This window comes from Felis catus, chromosome C1, assembly GCF_018350175.1.
Source record: "Felis catus isolate Fca126 chromosome C1, F.catus_Fca126_mat1.0, whole genome shotgun sequence".
Lineage (NCBI taxonomy): Eukaryota > Metazoa > Chordata > Mammalia > Carnivora > Felidae > Felis > Felis catus.
The window spans coordinates 167871874-167888202 of NC_058375.1; the positions used below are offsets into that span (position 1 = coordinate 167871874).

The 16329-nt window shown below is 38.3% G+C and overlaps 1 long non-coding RNA gene and 1 pseudogene across 1 annotated transcript in view; one reads left to right on the forward strand and one right to left on the reverse strand.

The window, feature by feature from the left end:
- LOC123379192 overlaps window positions 1–16329 on the forward strand; it is a 236429-nt gene that overhangs the window by 30054 nt on the left and 190046 nt on the right. The gene's annotated exons all lie outside the window — the stretch shown is intronic.
- On the reverse strand, window positions 14201–14815 carry LOC101081069 (annotated as a pseudogene).

A 16329-nucleotide genomic window follows, 5' to 3' on the forward strand; every position in this document is an offset into this window, starting at 1 on the left:
CTTTTGCTTCCTTTTGCTTATGTTCATCTGTTTTGTATCTTTGAGTCCACATATGAATGAAGTCATATGATATTTGTCTTTCTCTGATGACTTATTTCACTTAGCACAATACACTTTAGTTTCATCCATGCTGTTGCAAATGTCAAGATTTCATTCTTTTTGATTGCCAAGTAATAATCTGTTGTATATATATACCACATCTTCTTTATCCATTTATCTGTTGAGGACATTTGGGCTCTTTCCATACATTGGCTATTGTCAATGGTGCTGCTACAGACATTGAGGTGCATGTGCCCTTTCAAAACAGTACTCCTGTATCCTTTGGATAAATACCTAATAGTGCAATTGCTGGGTCGTAGGGTAGTTTTAGTTTTCATTTTTTGAGGAACCTTCATACTGTTTTCCAGAGTGGCTGCACCAGTTTGCATTCCCACCAGCAGAGCAAAAGGGTTCCTCTTTTTCCACATTCTTGCCAATATCTGTTGTTGCCTGAGGTGTTAATTTTAGCCATTCTGACTGGTGTGCGGTGGTATCTCCTTGTGGTTTTGACTTTTATTTCCCTGGTGATGAGTGATGTTGAGCATCTTTTCATGTTCTGTTAGTCATCTGGATGTCTTCTTTGGAAAAGTGTCTATGCATGTCTTTTGCCCATTTCTTCACTGGATTATTTGTTTTGGGTATTGAGTTTGATAAGTTCTTTATAGATTTTAGATACTAACCCTTTATCTGATATGTCATTTGCAAATATCTTCTCCCATTCTGTCAGTTACCATTTAGTTTTGCTGATTGTTTCCTTTGCTGTGAAGAAGGTTTTTATCCTAATGAGGTCCCAATAGTTCTTTTTGCTTTTGTTTCCCTTGTCTCTGAAGACATGTTTAGTAAGAAGTTGCTGCAGCCAAGGTCAAAGAGGTTTTTGCCTGCTTTCTCCTCTAGGATCTTGATGCTTCCTGTCTTAACGTTTAGGTCTTTCATCCATTTTGAGTTAATTTTTTGTGTGTGGTGTAAGAAAGTGGTCCAGGTTCATTTTTTTGCATGTAGCTGTCCAGTTTTCCCAACCCCATTGACTGAAGAGACTGTCTTTATTCCATTGGGTATTCTTTTCTGCATTGTTAAAGATGAGCTGGCCATACATTAGTGAGCCCATTTCTGAGTTCTCTATTCTGTTCCATTGATCTAAGTGTCTGTTTTTGTGCCAGTACCATACTGTCTTGGGGAATTATAGCTTTGTAATACAACTTAAAGTCTGGAATTGTGATGTCTCCAGCCTTGGTTTTCTTTATCAGGATTGCTTTGGCTATTCAGGGTCTTTTCTGGCTCCGTACAAATTTTAGGATTGTTTGTTCTAGCTCTGTGGAGAATGCTGATGTTATTTTGATAGGGATTTCAGTGAATATGTAGGTTGCTTTGGGTAGTATTGACATTTTAACAATATTTATTTTTCCAATCCATGAGTATGGAATGATTTTCCATTTTTTTTGTGTGTTTTCTTCAATTTCTTTCACAAGCTTTCTATTGTTTCCAGTGTGTAGATTATTCACCTCTTTGGTTAGGTTTATTCCTAGGTGTTTTATAGTTTTGGTGCAATTGAAAATGGGATCAATTCCTTGATTTCTCTTTCTGCTGCTTCATTATTGGTATACAGAAGTACAGCTGATTTCTGTGCATTGATTTTATATACTGTGACTTTGCTGAATTAATGGATCAGTTCTAGCAGTTTTTTGGTGGAATCTTTAGGATTATCCATATACAGTGTCATGTTGTCTGTGAAGAATGAAAGTTTGACTTCCTCCTTGCCAATTTGGATGCTTTTTATTTCTTTTTTAAAAAATTTTTTAAATGTTTTTAAATTTATTTTTGAGACAGAGACAGCATGAGCAGGGGAGGGGCAGAGAGAGGGAGACACAGAATTCGCAGCAGGCTCCAGGCTCTGAGCTGTGAGCACAGAGCCTGACATGGGGCTCGAACTCATGGACTGTGAGATCATGACCTGAGCTGAAGTCGGATGCTTAACTGACTGAGCCACCCAGGCGCCCCAAGGATGCCTTTTATTTCTTTGGGTTATCTGATTGCTGAGGCTAGGACTTCCAACACTTTGTTGAATAACAGTGGTGATAGTGGACATCCTTGCCCTGTTCCTGACCTTAGCAGGAAAGCTCTCAGTTTTTCCCCATTGAGGATGATATTAGCGTCTTTATATGATGATAACCGTCATCATAAGACAGATAATATACCGTCTTTAGTATATGGCTTTAATAATCTTGAGGTATGATCCTTCCATCCCTAATTTCTTGGGTGTTTTTATCAAGAAAGAATGCTGTGTTTTGTCAAATGCTTTCTCTGCATCTATTGAGAGGATCATGTGTATCTTATTCTTTTTTTCTTAAGTTTATTTATTTATTTTGAGAGAGGCAGAGACAGCATGAATGGGGGAGGGGCAGAAAGAGAGAGGGAGGGAGAGAATCTCAAGCAGGCTCATTGCTGCCAACACAGAGCCCCATGTGGGGCCTGAACTCATGAAACCGTGAGATCATGACCTGAGCTGAAAGCAGAGTCAGATGCTTAACCAGCTGAGCCACCCAGGTGCCCCTTATTCTTTTTTTTATTAATGTGATATATCACAGTGATTGATTTGCTGATATTGAATCAGCCCTGCATCCCAGGTATAAATCCCACTTGACTGCACTGAATAATTCTTTTAATGTATTGTTGGATGTGGTTGGCTAGTATCTTGTTGAGAATTTTTGCATCCATGTTCATCAGGGAAATTGGACTGTAGTGCTCCTTTTTACTGGTGTCTTTGTTTTTGGAATCAAGGTAATGCTGGCCTCATAGAATGAGTTTGGAAGTTTTCCTTACATTTCTATTTTTTGGAACACCTTCAACAGAGTACGTGTTTACTCTTCTTTAAATGTTTTGTAGAATTCCCTTAGGAAGCCATCCAGCCCTGGACTCTGGTTTTTTTGAAAGATTTTTTGGTTACTAATTCAAATTTTTTTTAGATAGCATTGATTTCTGCTGTAAGCTTTATAATTTCGTGTCTTCTTCTGGTATTAGGATTCATCTGCTGTTCTTTTTCTCCAGCTCTTTAAGGTGTAAGATTAGGTTGTGTATCAGAGACCTTTCTTCCTTCTTTAGGAAGGCCTGAATTGCTATATACCTCCCTCTTATGAGTGCCTTTGCTGCATCACAGAGGTTTTGGGCTGTCGTGTTATCATTTTCATTGGCTTCCATGTCCTTTTTATTTTCCTCTTTAATTTCTTGGTTAAACCATTCATTCTTTAGTAGGATGTTCTTAATCTCCAGGTATTCTTGGTCTTTTCATATTTGCTCTTGTGTTGATTTGGAGTTTCATAACGTTGTGTCTGAAAATATGCACGGCATGATGTTGATCTTTTTGTACTTGTTGAGGGCTAATTTGTGTCCCGGTATGTGATCTATTCTGGAGAATGTTTCATGTGCACTCAAGAAGAATGTGTATTCTGCTGCTTTAGGATGAAATGTTCTGAATATATCTGTGAAGTTCATCTGGTCCAGTGTGTCATTCAAAACCGTTGTTTCCTTGTTGATTTTCTGCTTAGATGATCTGTCCATTGGTGTAAGTGGTGGTGTTGAAGTCCCCTACTATTATGGTATTATTATCAATGAGTTTCTTTATGTTCATGATTAATTGATTTGTGTATTTGGGTGTTTCATGTGGGGGCATAAATGTTTACAATCGTTAGCTCTTCTTGGTGGCTTGGCCTTTATTTAAGATATAAATAAATATATTTATCTTAATCTCTTGTTGCAGTCTTTATTTTAAAAAATTGGGGTCACTTGAGTTACTCAATTGGTTAAGTATCTGACTTTGGCTCAGGTCATGATCACGGTTCGTGAGTTTGGACCCCATATCGTTTTCTGTGTTGATAGCTCAGAGCCTGGAGCCTGCTTCACATTCTGTGTCTCCCTCTGTCTCTACCCCTTCCTCTCTCATCCTCTGTCTCTCTCTCTCTCTCTCTCTCAAAAATAAATATAAAAAATTAAAAATAAATAAAATGTAGTGTCTGATACAAGTATGGCTGCTCTAGCTGCCTTTTGGTGATCGTTAGCATGATAGATGGTTCTCCATCCTCCTACTTTTAATCTGAAGGTCTCTTTAGGTCTAAAATGGGTCTCTTGTAATCAGCATGTAGATGGATCTTGTTTTCTTAACCATTTTGATACTCTGTGTCTTTTGATTGGAGCGTTTAGTCTGTTGACATTTAGAGTGAGTGCTGACAGTTATGAATTTGCCATTGTGCTGCCTGTAGAGTTGGAATTTCTGGTGCTGTTCTCTGGTCCCTTCCAGACTTTGTTGTTTTTGGTTTTCGTTTTGTTTTGTTTCATCTTTTCTCCCCTTTGAGAGTCCCTCTTATAATTACTTGCTGGATTGGTTTAGTGGTCATTGAACTCCTTTGTTTTTGTTTGTCTGGGAAACTCTTTATCTCTCCTATTTTTAATGACAGCCTTGCTGGATAAAGAATTTTTGGCTGCATATTTTTCCAATTCAGCACATTGAATATATCCTGCCACTCTTTTTCACCTGCCAAGTTTCTGTGGATAGATCTGCTATGAACTTGATCTGTCTTCCCTTATAGGTTTAGTACTTTTTTTCCTTTACTGCTTTTATAATTCTTTCCTTGTCTGTGTATTTTGTGAATTTGACTATGATATGTTTTGTTGATGGTCGTTTTTTGTTGAATATGATGGGAGTTCTCTGTACTTCTTGGATTTTGGTGTCTGTGTCTTTCCCCAGATTAGGAAAGTTTTCTGCTATAATTTGCTCATCTAAACCTTCTACTCCTTTTTCTCTCTTTTCATCTTACAGGACTCCTATCATTCAAATATCATTCCTTTTTAATAAGTTGCTGAGTTCTCTAATTCTTATATCATACTCTTTAATTCTCTCTCTCTCTCTTTTTTTTTGGATTCATTATTCTCCATAATTTTGTCTTCTGTATTGCTGGTTCACTTCTCTGCTTCATCCATCCTTTCTGCTGTGGCATCCATTTGAGATTGCATCTCAGTTAGAGCATTTTAAGTTTTGTCCTGACAAGCTTTTACTTCTTTTATCTCCACAGAATGGGATTCTATGCTTTTTTTTCCCCACCCCTGCTAGTATTCTTATTACTGTGATTATAAATTCTAGTTCAGAGATCTTGCTTATATCTGTGTTGATTAGGCCCCTGGCTATCATTTCTTCCTGTTCTTTCTTTTGGGGTAAATTCTTTCATTTTATCATTTTGGAGGAAGAAAACAATAATAAAATTTAAAAAATTAAATAAAGGAAGCTAGAGTCTAGGTGTGTTTTGGTCTGGTTGTTGAAAGAAGCATGGTAGCATAGAGAAAAAAGGTAAAGAAAAAAGAGAAAAAGAAAGTAGGAAAAAGTTTAAAAATTTAAAAAAAGCATAATAAAATAGAATAAAATGAAATGAAAGTGAAATAGAATAAAAAATATACAAAAAATGAAAAAATATAGCAGAAAGATAAAAAAATTTAAAAAGGACATAAAAATAATTTTTTCTCTTTTAGTATCCATGAAAATGGAAAGAAAGTAAAGAAATAACAATTTAAGCAAAAGCAAAAAAAAAAAAAAAGAAAAGAAAAGAAAAATGATTAGGTGGACCAGCAAACAGAATGAAACCCAAATTAAAGTACATCCAGTTTCCCCTAGAAGTCAAACTGTGAAATACTTTATAGCCTGTACACTAAGCAGGTGGAGAGACTTGTGGTGGTCCTCTAGGGTATGAACTTGCTGTGTGCAGTTGGACGGGGCTTGGTGTACAGGCTCTGTTCTCTACCAGCTGTTGCTGATTGGCTTACTGGGGTGGATTGGTGAGGCGTGTGTACACATGTATGTGAAAACGTGGGTGAGGTGAAAATGGCATCACCTAGCTTCCTAGTCTCTGGCACAGGAACTCTGCACTCTCACCTACTGGCAGTTAAGCACTCCTCTTTTGTCTCTGGCTTTTGTCCACTCCCTGCTTGTACACTGTCTGCGTCCAAGCTGTCAGCCTGCCAGGCGACTCCTCCCTCCCAAATTTTATCTCATTCGGGGCTGTGTTTCCAAACTTTTCACTTCTGAAAGCCCTGTGGCTTGGAGCTGTGCCAACCCTCTGGGGGAGGGTCTTCCTGTGCAATGGCAGGGTGCTGGCTTGTCCCAGAGATGTTCCTGTAATCTCTCTGTGGCAGAGGTTCAGAGATTGTGGCTATGTGCTGGCACCTAAGAAAAAGTGTGTGTGATTGCTCAGAGGCAGTGGTTCATGGGTTATGGAAAATCACAACACACAACTGGCACCAGGTGTCACCACACCCTGGTGTCTTTGTTCCAATACCAGCAAACATGGCTGCTCCCTGGGGTCCCCTGGGACCTTTGTTTGTGGGGTGGCCAAATGGACTCTACCAAATGCCCTCCTAGCAGGGGAACTGCTTCTTCGCATGTGACCTACAGACCCCTCAGACCTCGCTGTCTGCTCCCGTGGATTCACCCTTCCTCCCCACCAGAGCACTGCCAGGTATTAAGTTCCAGAATTTTAGACTCTGTTTTCTCCTGTTTATAGAGTCCTAATGGTATTGAAACCCTCTCCTTTCTCCTTATCAATGGTTTTGGGGAATAGATTTCTTGTGTAGTCCCTTGTGTTTCTACTCTTTGTCTTCAGCTCCTTTGGGCAGAGTGCTTTTCCTGCACTCTCCGGTGTGCTGCACTCTCTCCCCCCACCCCCCCTTATCTGTCCTCTCTCCACAAAAACAGCTCCCTACCCTCTGTAGCTTTTCTCTCATCCATTTCACCTCTCTGCACTGAGTACCTCTTGAGTTCTATGGCTCAAGTTATGCAGATTGTTGTGTTAATCCTCAGGTCAATTTTCTAGGTGTGCAAGATGGTTTGGTGCTGTTCTAGCTGCATTTCAGGGATGAGAGAAGTTCAGAACTTCCATGGTGTTCTGCCACCTTGGCCAGAAATATTATATCCTCTTGATGACTTGACTTCTTTTATCATTATATGATGACTTTGTTTATTTCTTGTTATAGTTTTGGCTTAAGTCTGTTTTGTTTGCCATAAGTACAGCTCCATCTTCTTTATTTTGGTGTCCATTTGCATGGAATATTTTTTTGTGTTCTTTAAGTTTCAGTCTGTGTGTGTCCTTAAAGTTGATGTGTCTCTTTGTGGGCAACATAGGTGGGTCTTATTTTTATACATTCAGCAACTGTATATATTTTGATTAGAGAATTTTAGTTTGTTTATATTTAAAGTAATTACTGATAGGTATGGACTTACTCTTGCAATGTTGTTGTTTTCTGGTTCTTTTGTAAATCCTTTGTTCTTTTTTGTCTCTCTTGCCTTCTTTTTTCTGTCATGGTATGCTTTGATTTCTTTCTATTTATTATTTGTGTATGCACTATAGCTTTTGGTTTGTGGTTATCATAAGGCTTATGTAAATTATAACAGTCTGTTTTTAGCTTGGAGCAATTTAACTTTGAATGCATAAAAAAGCTCTACATTTTTTGCTTCCCCCTACATTAAAAAATTTTTTAATATTTATTTATTTTTGAGAGAGAGAGAGACAGAGAGAGAGAGAGACAGAGCACAAGCAGAGTAGGGGGCAGAGAGAGAGGGAGACACATAATATGAAGCAGGCTCCAGGTTCTGAGCTGTCAGCCCAGAGCCTGATAGGGGGCTTAAACTTGTGAATCAGGAGATCATGACCTGAGCTGAAGTTGGACACTCACCTGACTGAGCCATCCAGGTGCTTCTTGTGTTTTTGATATCATAATTTACATCTTTTAAATATGGTTTTTAAAAATGTTTAATCATTTTTGAGAGAGAGAGAGAGAGAGAGAGAGAGAGCAAGGGAGGGGTAGAGAGAGAGAGAAAGAATCCCAAGCAGGCTTCATGCTGATAGCACAGAGCCCAACATGGGGCTTAATCTCACGAACCATGAAATTATGACCTGAGCCAAAATCAAGAGTCAGATGCTTAACCGTCTGAGCTACCCAGGCATCCTGACGACTTATATCTCTTTATTTACGTTGCATATCCATTAATAAATTATTGTAGTTATATTTATTTTTAGTACTTTTATCCTTTAACTTTTATACTAGTGGTAATAGTGGTTTACCTACCACCATTGCAATATCATTCTTCATTCAACTATATATTTACCTATATGACTGAATTTAACCTTTCATATGTTTTTGTGTAACTAATTAGCACCCTTTTGTTTTAGCTTGAGAACAAAACAACTCTCCCAACTTCTGTCTGCCTTCTTCTGTCTTGATAAACTCTCCCAACTTCTGTCTGCCTGGGAAACTCTTTATCTCTCTTTTAATTCTGCAGGACTACTTTGCCAGGTAAGGTATTCTTGGTTGGCAGTCTTCTTCCCCCATTACTTTGGCTATATCATCCAACTCTCTTTTGGCCTGCAAAGTTTCTACTGAAAAATCTGCTGATACTTTTATGAGGGTTCTCTCTTCATAGCAATTTGCTTTTCTCTTGATGCTTTTAAGATTCTAACAGTTTAATTGTAATGCATCTTGGAGTGAGTCTCTTTGGATTTGTCTTTTTTTTTTTACTCTCTGAGATTCTTTGATCTGGATGTCTGTTTCTTTCCTTAGGTTAGGGAAGTTTTAAAGCTATTATTTCTTTGAATATGCTCTCTTTTTCTCTCTCTTCTTCTGTGATCCCTGTAGTATGAATACTGGCCCATTTGATGGTGTCCCATGAATTTCTTAAGCTATTTTCATTCTTTTTCATTTATTTTTCTGTTAACTTCTCTAATTGGCTGAATTCCACTACCCTGTCTTTTGAATTTTGTTGATCTTTTTTTTTCCTTCTTCATCTAGTCTGCTTTTGAGTCCATCTATTGAAAATTTCAGGTCAGTTATTGTTTTCTTCAGCTCTATGATTTCTGATTGATATTTTCTTATATTTTCTATCTATTTGTCAAAATTTTCACTGAATTGTTCTTCTGACCTCAGGAAACATCTTTATGACCAGTATTTTGAACTCTTTATTAGATTAATTACTTATTTTCATTTTATTTAAGGTCCCTTTCTGGAGTTTTATCTTATTCTACTGTTTGCTAAGTATTTCTCTGTTTCTTCATTTTCCTAACTTTGTTGGTTTCTGTATATTGTATAAAATAGCCACTTCTTTCCCTCTTGACATAATATCTCATGTAGGAGATCAAACTTGTTAATCAACCCGGCCAAGCTCTTGGCTTTCTCTCGGACTTCTGTGATTGACCAAGATGCCTGTTTTGTTTTAGTGGCTCCTGGTAGTTAAGTCTTGTCAGTGTTCCAAAAGGGAGGATTACAGTTGGCACCTAGATATAGATTGATTAGAAGCTGGAACGTCAGGCAGAAGCTGGGAAAGTATGTACTTATGTCATAGTCAGGCCCTAGATATGTATTAAAGTTAGAAGCTTGAGTTGTGGGGCAACTAGGTGGCTCAGTAGGTTAAGCGTCAGACTTTGGCTCAGGTCATAATCTCACAGTTCTTGGGTTCGAGCCCTGCATCAGGCTCTGTGCTGACAGCTCAGAGTCTGGAGCCTGCCTCTCTCTCTGTTCGTCCCCCACTTGCACTCTGTCTCTGTCTCTGTCTCTCTCAACAATAAATAAACATTAAAAACAAAAACCAATCCCCCCCTTCCCCTGCCCCCCCCCCCAGCTCATTCATTAGTTTTTAAGAAACTAGATCCTTTTCAAGGAAAGACTTGGAGAGGAGCATTTTCACCTGCTTCTTCTGTATTGAGCCCTGGAGGGATAGCTGAGTAAGAACTCTTCTTTGTTTCCTATAATCCTGTGGGACTGGCTGCTATGAGAGCCAGGTGATTTGCAAATCTGTCCCTTGAGTGGCAGCTGTAAAAGTTGGAGTGCAGACATGTGTACAAGCTTCTTCCAGGGAAATACTGGTGACTTGGAGCAGGCTGGAGGGAGAAAACAGGGGAGGTATCTGTTGGTCTTCCCAGTGTCTGGAGATGTTGGCTGCCAGCCACTAGATGCATGCTAAATTAGAAACCTGGCCCTCAGGCAGCAGCTTTTAAAGTATGCAAATAAATCCCTCTCATAGAGAGACTGGAAGAAGGGTATTTTTGCCTGCTCTCTCTGTGTTGAGCTCTGGGGTGATAGCCCATTAAGAATTGCTTCTTTGAGGGTGCCTTGAAGCTCATTCAGTTTAGCGTTCAACTCTTGATCTTGGCCCAGGTCATGATCTCATGGGTTCCTGAGTTCTAGCCCCATGTCAGGATCTGTGCTGACAGTGTGGAGCCTGCTTGAGATTCTCTGTCTCCCGCTCTCTCTGCCCCTCCCCTGCATGCATGTGCTCTTTCTCTCTCTCTCAAAAATAACATTAAAAAAAATTGCTTCTTTGTTTGCTGTATCCCTGTGGGGCTCATGAATGGAAACTCCATTGGCTGTCAGAACCAGGCAATCCAGAGACCCATCCCTTGGTCAGCGGCTGGAAAAAAATGGGGTATAGATGTATGTACAAGCTTCTTTCAGGGAAATACTAGTGACTTGGAGTGAGTGGAGGGAGTAGATGGGGGAAATGTTTGCCAACTTTCCTAGTCTCTGAGGGAGGATCAGAGCCCCGGATGCCTGCTAAATTAGAAGCCTGACCTTTAGGAAGCAGCTTTTGATATGTGTAGATAAACTCTTTTCAGGGAATGAATGGGAGATGGGTAGTTTTTGTCTGTTCTCACTGTGCTGAGCCTTGGTGGGGGTAGCCAGTTAAGAACTGTTTTTCTGTTTGATACAGTCTTGTGAATCTCATGGATGAAAATCCTATTGGCTTTCAGAACAAGGTGTTTGGGAGCCTGTCTCACAGGTGGGAGTCTTAAAAGTTGGAGTGTTAGAGGTAGGATCCCAACCCCCTTTGCTCCAAAGGGAGAAGTTGGCTGTTGGGTGTTCCATTCTTATTGCATAGTGCTGTACTAGGTGTGGGTTTTATGGCAAAAGTGTGTCTCAGACTTTCCTACCCATTTCAATATATTTCCTTTTTTTAATGTTTATTTATTATTATGAGAGAGAGAGAGAGTGAGCATGAGTGTGGGAGGGACAGACAGACAGACACACACACACACACACACATACACATACACATACACACACACATACAGAATCTGAAGCAGGCTCCAGGCTTTGAGCTGTCAGCATAGAACCTGATGCAGGGCTCAAATCCACAGACCATGAGATCATGACCTGAGCCGAAGCCGGACACACTTAACTGATTGAACCATCCAGGCTCCTTTCAGTGTTATTTTCTCATTTGCCCAGTGTGTAGGAGTAACTCGACTAGTTTCTGTATTTTTTCACAGGAAATTGCTCCATGTATAGCTGCATATTTGGTATATCTGTGGGAGGAGGGAAGCTCAGGAACCTCCTCTGTCACCCATCTCATTGACTCTGCATTTTGATTCTGGTCTCCTAAAGTATTGAAGGTACCATGGTTGGAAGCAGGGAAGAGGCTGACAATGAAATGGGTGTACATCAGAGGAACACAGACCCTGACATCCATTCTGCCTCATGACTATATGCACCTACCATAGAAAAGAATCTTGGCAAAGAGGGGGGACGCTAATGGCAAATTATTTATAAAAACCTATCAGATGAAACAATATACTACCCACAAGAGTAACATAAGAAAACAATATTTACAGTAGTATCAAATGTAATAAAATACTTAGGAATAAATTTAACCAAGGAGGTAGAAGACTTATTCAGTAAAAACCACAAAACATTGCTAAACGAAATTTAAGAGAAGACAAATAAATGGAAATACACCTCAAGTTTTTGTAGAGTGGAGGACTTAATGTTGTTAACATGTCCATACTACCAAAAGTAATCTACAGGTTCAATGCAGTCTCTATCAAAATTCCAACAGAATTTTTTAAAGTCTTTTTTTTTAAAGTTTATTCATTTATTTTGAAATAGAGAGAGAGTGAGCATGAGCAGGGGAGGATAGAGAGAGAGAGAATCCCAAGCAGGCTCTGCGCTGTCAGTGCAGAGCTAGATGCAGGGCTTGAACTCACAAACCGTGAGATCATTACCTGAGCCGAAATCCAGAGTCAGATGCTTAACCAACTGAGCCATCCAGGTGCCCCTCCAACAGCACTTTTTGAAGAAATAGCAAAATTCATCCTAAATTTTTTATGGATTCTTAAGGGACTTTGAATATTCAAAACAATTTTGTAATAAAAAAACAAAGTTGGAGGACTCACACTTCTTGACTTCAAAACATACCACAAAGTCACAGTAATCAAAACAGTGTGGCATTAGTATAAAGACAGACAAATAGATTAGTGGAATAAAGTAGAGAGCCCCAAAATAAACCATCACATATATAGCCAAATGTTCTTTGACAAGGGTGCCAAGACTATTCAATATGAAAAGATAATCTCTTCCACAAATATTTTTGGTAAAAGTGGGCATATATATGCAAAGGAATTAAATTGGACCCTTATCTTTTACTGTATTCAAAAATTAAACTGGATTAATGACATAAAGACAAGACCTAAAACTATGAAACTCCTAGGAGAAAACAAAGAGCAAAAACTTCATCATGTTGAACTTGGCAATGATTTCTTGGAATACGACATCAAAAGCACAGAAAACACAAGCAAAAAAAGGAAAAATAGGACTGCATTAAACTGAAAAACTTTTATGCATCAAGTGGCTCAGTCAGAATGAAATAGCAAGCTGCAGAATGGGAGAAGATATTTGTAAGCTATATCTGATAAGTGATTAATACCCAGAATAAATAAAGAACTGCTACAACTCAACAACAAAAAATCAAATAATCTGATTAAAAATTAAAAGTTAAAAATTAAAAAAAGGCTTTGAATAGACATTTATCCAAAGAAGATATACAAATGGCCCACAAGCATACGAAAAGATGCTCAACATTAGTAATCATCTGAAAAATGCAAATCAGAACCACCATGAGATATTACCTCACAACCATTAGCATGTCTACTCTTAAAAATAAAAACACAGATAGGGTGCCTGGGTGGCTCAGTTAAGTGTCCAACTCTTGATTTTGGCTCAGGTCAGAATATCACAGTTTGTGGGATCAGGTCCTGCATTGGACTCTGTGCTGTGTGGATCCTACTTGGGATTCTCTTTCTCCCCCCACCCTCAATATAAATAAATAAACATTTAAAAACAGGACAGAGAATAATAAGTGTTGGTGAGTATGTGGAGAAATTGGAACCTTGTACACTGTTGGTGGGATTGTAAAATGATGCAATTGCTATGGAAAACAGTATGGTAGTTCCTCAAAAGCTTAAAAATAGAAGTACCATATGGTCCAATAATCCTTCTTTGGGATTGAAAACAATTGGGATTGAAAGAATTGAAAACAGGGACTCAGAGATATTTGCACATCCATGTTCATGGTAGCACTATTCACAATACCTAAGAGTGGAGGCAACCCAAATGTTTATCAGCAGGTGAGTGGATCAACAAGAGGTGATATATACATACAATGGAATATTATTCACCCTTAAAAAGGAGGGGGATCCTTTTTACATTTTTTCACATGCTACAGCATGATTGGACCTTAAAGACATTATGTCAAGTGAAATGAGCCAGTCACAAAAAGACAGATACCATATGGTTCCTTTTATATGAGGTATCTAAAATAATAAAATTTATAGAAAGCACACTGGTGGTTATCAGGGGTTGGGGTGGGGGAAATAGAAGTTGTTTAATGATTATAGAGTTTCAGATTTGCAAGATGAAAAGGTTCCAAATATCTGTTTCACAATAATATGAATATACTTAACACTGTTGAACTGTAAATTTTAAAATGGTTAAGATGGTAATTTTTTTTTCAATAGCACTATGCAGTTTTATTAGCCAGTTAAGTACAGGAGCATCTGGTAAGATCAGGACAGAATTGGGATTTAAATGTGAACAGATGTAACATCTAACAGTTTGGAAGAAGCCACTATATACTCTTTTCACAAACATGTTTTTTTTACAGAGCCAGTACTGTACTAGCCATTAACCCAGCCAAGTGTACTGAAATAGAAAAGATACAACAAGAAAAATAGCTACATGAGAAACACTTTAGGAGAAGAGTCTTTCCCCTTTCGCCTCTAAAACAACAACATACAGTCTAGATCTACCTATATAGTCCTACATTAGCTTCTAGAATATTTGTCAGGACAGCAAAAATGGAATGACACTGGCCAGTACAGTCTTTGGATATTTGGGAAAGGGAAGGGGAGAAAGTCAGTTCTCAGAACAAATTAGTCAGCTTCAGTTTCATCAGCAGGATCTTTGGAGTCTTTGTTCTTGCACACTTCACATTCTTCATGTGCTTGCCCTTCTCTCGCAAATGCTCCAGTTTGGCAGCCATTTGTGCCTCTTGATCTGTTTATTGGCATCCATTTTGTGGGTCAGCTTTTCTTCTGCCATTTTACCAAAGTTGTTCTCTGCTGTTGCTTTCTGAAGCACTTTTTCATGTTCTCGTTCCTTGGTAAGCTGCTTCAAGACTTCGACTTCTTGGGACTTGTGTTTTTCTTCTGCAGCTTCTAATTTCTTCTGAATTTCCTCCAGGGAAAGATCCTTATTTGAAGGGGAAAGGGGGAATTCTGGGACAGATTCATTTGACTGAGGGCTGAGAATCAGCTTAAAAGCCTGGCCTGAGGCATACTTCTCCAGTTCTTTCACGGGGATATCAGAAGAAGCCATGGCGAATGGACTACAAGACTGGCAGTGCGTTCTACTCAATCTGCTGGTAAGGAAAACCCTGCTTGGTCTGAGCCACCTGGCCACACTCTCCAAGATGGTAAATTTTATGTTATGTAGTTTTAATCACAATTTTAAAAACTGTAAAAATATTATGTGGTTTTTCAACTCTTTGTTTAGATTTTGTTATATTAATTGAAGATACACCACCATTTGTTTCATAAATCATTTTGACCATAAAGACACTTTCAAAACGATCTCTTTCCTTCCTCCACTAGTAGGAAATATATAGTCTTATTTTGCCAAAGAGAAAATATAAACACAAACAAGTAAATCCCGTTCTCATCCATATGGTTCATTTCCAGACCTCTTTAGAAATAGACTTAACTAAATCAATCCCCAACTCTTCCTGACTCCAGTTCTTTTAAGCTTAACTTTGAAAAGATCCAGGGAAGGTGTATGAAAAGGTCAGAATCTATCTTCTGAGCCATAGTTCATTAGAAAATTTCTATCACTATGTGTGTGCCCTTCCATTATAGGTACAGGACAGTTTCACAAGAATTGATTTGTGAAGGAAAGTGAAAAATAGAAAGAAATGCAAGTTGAAATAAATAAAATCACGTCAGATATTTAGAAACATTTAGAAGGCTTCTCTCAAGTATTCTATTTAACATGTTTTCTTGACCTTACTCAAGTTGCTTTTTCTTTATTCTACTGTTGAGGATAACTTTGTCTTTCCTTCGTTCCTTCCCTTCCTTTACTTCTTTTATGCTTTATTTATCTTTCATTAATTCAGTAGGCATTTGGTGCCTGTAATCATCTTATGAGTTTCTATTAGGTCTTTAGTTCTTCATGACATCCCTATGATGTAAGATAGTCTGTAGATGCAGTGCTACACCAGAGAGGGAGGGATGACCAATTATTTTACTGTCGGTAAACTTGAGTGCCTGCTGCCTATTAATTATCACATGTGCTCCAGTGATTGCCCTGTTCTGGAGTCTATACTCCTCAGTTTTCACAGGAAGCTCTTTGGGAACTATTTTATTAGATATTATAAAAGGTTAAGGAGTATGAAGCAGTAGGGAGAAGATGTATTTGTCGTCTACCAAGTGTCTGATCAATCTGTGTGTATTTAGAACAAACAGAATCAATCTTTTTAGCTGTGAGGAATCAAGCATTCCTGTTAGGAATCAACATTTCTTGAATGGCCAGTGGTGCCATTATGGATATCACTATTTTATAGAATATTAAGATAGGAAAAATTTTTGAATACCTATTTTTGCTAGGCATAGTCCTTTTTTTTCCCTTATAATGTTACGATGTATGAATAATTTATTACTCTCTTTTATAAAAATAAGAGAACTGAATTTGGGCAACTGGCTCAAGATCATCCAACCAGTAAATGAAAGACAAGAGATCCAAACCTAGGATAATCTATCTCCAAAGTGTCTCTAAGCTTTCTATCTTGATGATTGGCCACATTTAAAATACTTAATAGCTATAATTTTATTTCAAGAGGAATAATTTTATGTACTGTACGAATTTCATTTCAGGTATTTATAGATTAGCACTTTTAACCCTTCTTTCTTGACACAAAGACATTTTCTCTTAATAAAG